The following is a 4,447-nucleotide window of genomic DNA, read 5'->3' as shown; positions in this document are numbered from 1 at the left end:
CTGCACGTTCTCATTCGGTGCTCAGTGGTCATCATCCCCTTCACCATGCTCCTCTTCTCTCTCCTTCATCTCTGGTGCTGTCACAAAAGAGTAAGTCTCACAGGGCAGAGTCCAGAGACCTCAGGGCCATGCGCGGAAGCAGGATGGAGCATGCAGGTGTGTGTTCCTCACTGGCAGGATGGTCCCTGGCCCAAGGTAGGAGCCACAGAGGCAGGGCTTTCTAGAGAGAGCACCAGACACCCTGCCCCTGCCCCTGCCGTCAGCTCACAGACCTTTGCCTGATTCTGAACTGTATCCTCACATCCCTGCAGCCACTGACATCCAGGAGAAGGTTCCATGACAGGCAGAAAGTGGGAGACAGAATCAATGGATGGGAATTGAGAGCTCTTCATGGGAGGGGTCCTTGTACTCAGAGAGATAGAATGTGCGAGTTGGCAGCTGAGGGGCCTCAGGCACCCATGGCCTCCCCCTGTGTGTTGGTGTCTGCACATGAAATGAGGACCCAGAAGGGCCCTCCCAGGTATTTTGATGACTTCTGTCTCCTACAGATGCTGCAGTAAAAGACCAAGGGCCTCAGGTGGACAGAACAGTGAATAGGGAGGTAGGTCCTCCTTGGCCCAGCCTCGGGCATGGAGTCTTATTCCCTAATAGTCCCGAAGAATGTGAGCCCCTCCCTCACTCAACATTTCCGTCTCTCCAGGACTCTGAAGAACAAGACCCTCAGGAGGTGACATATGCACAGCTGGATCATGGCGTTTTCACACAGAGAAAAATCACTTGCCCTTCTCAGAGGCCCAAGAGACCCCCAACAGAAACCAGTGTGTACACGGAACTCCCAAATGCGGAGCCCAGATTGAAAGTTGTCTCCTGTCCGTGAACACCACAGACAGGCCCTGAGGGGGTCCTCTAGGGAGACAATGGCCCTGTCTCAAACCCGGCTTGCCAGTTCCAATGTAACAGCAGCTGGGACCTGAAGGCGTGAGTCTGCATCTTAGAGGATTGCTCTTCCTCACACCACAAATCTGAACGTGGCTGTCTCTTGCTTACAAATGTCTGCGGTCCTCACTGCCTGCTGGACAGAAAACACACTCCTTTGCTTAACACACAATTCTCCATTTCACTTGACCCCTGCCCACCTCTCCAACCTAACTGGCTTACTTCCTGGTCCTACCTGAGGCTGCAGTCACACTGAGGAACTCACAAGTCCAGACATACAAGAGGCTCCCTCTTAACACAGCACTTAGACACGTGCTGTTCCACCTTCCCTCATGCTGTTCCACCTTCCCTCAGACTTTCAGGGTTTTTGCAGCCTTTTGTCAGCAGTAAAATTTTTAAGTTCTTTTTATACATAATTTTGATGTAGTTCTCTTCAAATAAACACGTCTGCCCTCATGAGTTAGGTAATGTGACTTTTTTTTGCCTAAATTTTTGGTGTTATCATGGCTATGTCCATATAATCCCCTATGTTCTCCACTGGGTTCTCACCCCTGGACTGGGAGCTTCTGGAAGCAGGTGGAGCCTGGTTTGTCCCTGAGATTCCAATTTCCATCCAAAGATGCAGCACATGGGAGATTCCGAGGATCCTGAATCAGATGGATGAGTGCTATTCTTACTCTCTGCAGACCTGGAAAGCTCACAGAGTAATTCCAAGATGAAACATCTGCAGGGTCATCGCCCTTGTTAGTCTCATCTCCACGAGGACACTTATCAAAACATCATCTTTCAAACTATAAATACACAGTCGGTCCTCCATATCTGTGGGGTTACAGCTGTGTATCAAACCAACGATAAACAAAAAATATTCAGAGAAAAAAATCCACAAAGTTCCAAAAAGCAAAACTGTGTTGAATGGACCCGAGTGAAGCTGTGCGTAGCCTGTATCAGGAATTATAAGTCATCTGGAGAGGATCTGACGTACACAGGAGGATGTGCAGGGTTACTTGCACTCACTAAGCGATTTCATGTAAGAGGCTGGAGCATCTGCAGATTTTGGCATCTGAGTGAGGATCCTGGGGCCAGTCACCCAAAAGAGTAAAGGATGACTGTATGTAATTTTTATTTGTCGATTTTTACAAATAAATCATAAAATATTTATAATAAGATAAAAAATAAGCGGTGTTTTCATAAGGTGAGAATACGTTTACATTTATGTTTCAGACAAGTAACTCTTTGGTCCAGTGTCATTTATTGAGAAGACATTCTATTCCACCTTAAAGCACATGGCAGCCTTTGTCAAGTATAAAGGGACTGTGTGTGCACGGATGTGTTTCAGACACTGTTTTCTGCTCACTGGCTGTGTCCACTCTCGGGAGGATGCTGCAGTTTATGTAACTTTATACAACCCCTTAAAATTTGGTAGCCTGACTCTGCTAATTTCAAATAGAGGCTATTTATTTTCCTTTTCTTTTCTTTTTCTTTTTTTTTTTTGAGACAGACTCTCCATCTCTTACCCAGGCTGGAGTGCAGTGGTGAGATCTCGGCTCACTGCCACCTCTGTCTCCTAGGTCCAAGCGATTCTTGTGCCTCGGCCTCCCAACTAGTGGGGATTACAGGCACTCACCACCATGCCTGGCTAATTTTTTTTTTTTTTTGTAGAAACAAGGTTTCACCATATTGGCCAGGCTTGTCTCGAACTCCAGATCTCAGGTGATCCACCCACCTCATCAGTCTCCCAAAGTGCTGGGGGAAAGTTGATTTTCTATAGCATTGTGTTACTGGATATTCCTGTAAAATTTAAAGTGAGGGAAAGAGAGAGAGAGAGAACCATTAGTTTGGACTCTGGTTATGTGACAAATTCTAGGTAAAACTACAAAATCTAGAATTTACATGTTGTATTTTTGCTAATAAAGTACACTTCTAAGATTGTAAATAACTGGAAAATCCTTCACTGAGAATTTAAATAATTTTAACTGCTTCTGGCTTAGTACAAGAAATATGAGCAAGAAAAATACTAGTGACTTTTTCGTCATAATTACTCTAATAATGCTAGTAATACCTGTTAGGTATTTAGCATACTACACATGTAGAAGAGTTTGAATCTCAGATAAAAACAAAAATGCATCAAAAGTCTTCAACATCAGCGCAGATTCAATCATGTCGCGTGTGAGAGATTGGATCGGAGACGTGTTTTGAGTTGGTCATGGTGAAGGAGGCAAGGTGACGATTCTGGTCAGAACAATTTCCAGGAAGCCATGTTCCTGTCTTCACCGAACACTCACTGGGCCTCATGCAAGGTGGAAAGAGCCTGCGTACGTCAGCGTCCCATGATGTGGTCAGCATGTAAACTGCACGGGTGGGGCGCCAACATCCTGTGCGCTGCTGAGGGGAGCTGGGGCGCGGCCGCCGGTCTGCACAGACAGCACCATGTCGCCCATGGTCGTCAGCATGGCGTGTGTCGGTGAGTCCTGGAGGGAATGGAGGGAGGGAGAGATGGGTGGAGATCTGGGCCTGGGGTGGGGATATGGGCCTGGGGTGGAGATATGGGCCTGGGGTGGAGATATGGGCCTGGGATAGAGATATGGGCCTGGGGTGGGGATATGGGCCTGGGGTGGAGATATGGGCCTGGGGTGGGGATATGGGCCTGGGGTGGGGATATGGGTCTGGGGTACGGATATGGGCCTGGGGTGGGGATATGGGCCTGGGGTGGGGATATGGGCCTGGGATGGAGATATGGGTCTGGGGTGGGGATATGGGTCTGGGGTACGGATATGGGTCTGGGGTACAGATATGGGCCTGGGGTGGAGATATGGGCCTGGGGTGGGGATATGGGCCTGGGGTGGGGATATGGGCCTGGGGTGGAGATATGGGCCTGGGGTGGAGATATGGGCCTGGGATAGAGATATGGGCCTGGGGTGGGGATATGGGCCTGGGGTGGAGATATGGGCCTGGGGTGGGGATATGGGCCTGGGGTGGGGATATGGGCTGGTGGTGGAGATATGGGCCTGGGGTGGTGATATGAGCCTGGTCTGGGGATATGGGCTGGGGGTGGACATATCGCCTTGGCCTAGAGGCTAGTCCTCTGCACAGCCACAAGCCCTCTCTCGGGTCAGATGGGCAACAAGGCTGAGTTTACCTACAACCTAAAAAGGGCCTGGCTGCCAAGGCACACAGCACATTCGAGGCAGCAGGGCAGGCCTGGTTTGTGTGCAGATGGATCATCCGTCATGCTCTTTCTTTTCCAGGGTTCTTCTTGGTTCAAGGAGCCTGGCCATGTGAGGGTGAGTCCTTCCCCAAACTTAGGGTGTCATCTTTCCATATAAGGGAGTTTCCTGAAACAGAAGAAAAATCTCATAAACTAGGAAGATGGGACCCTGGGATGCTCGGCCCAAAATTCCGACCCAGCCCTTCCCAGCCTTTCCTTCCCTTGGCTGAGTCAAGCTCTGTGGGGACTGGGGTGAGATTGGGGTGCTCCAAGCTGGGGTGTGCAGGGAGGAAGTCGTGTCACCGG

General features: G+C 49.6%; 1 pseudogene; it reads left to right on the top strand.

Moving 5' to 3' along the window:
* The first annotated feature begins 6 nt into the window (after positions 1-6).
* LOC116547925 lies at positions 7-1,289 on the top strand (annotated as a pseudogene).
* Positions 1,290-4,447: the final 3,158 nt, after the last annotated feature.

Source organism: Sapajus apella, unplaced genomic scaffold, assembly GCF_009761245.1.
Source record: "Sapajus apella isolate SASKATOON/1434 unplaced genomic scaffold, GSC_monkey_1.0 scaffold5563, whole genome shotgun sequence".
Lineage (NCBI taxonomy): Eukaryota > Metazoa > Chordata > Mammalia > Primates > Cebidae > Sapajus > Sapajus apella.
The sequence above is the reverse complement of the archived record's forward strand: the minus strand, read 5'-3'. Positions and strand labels throughout refer to the sequence as shown.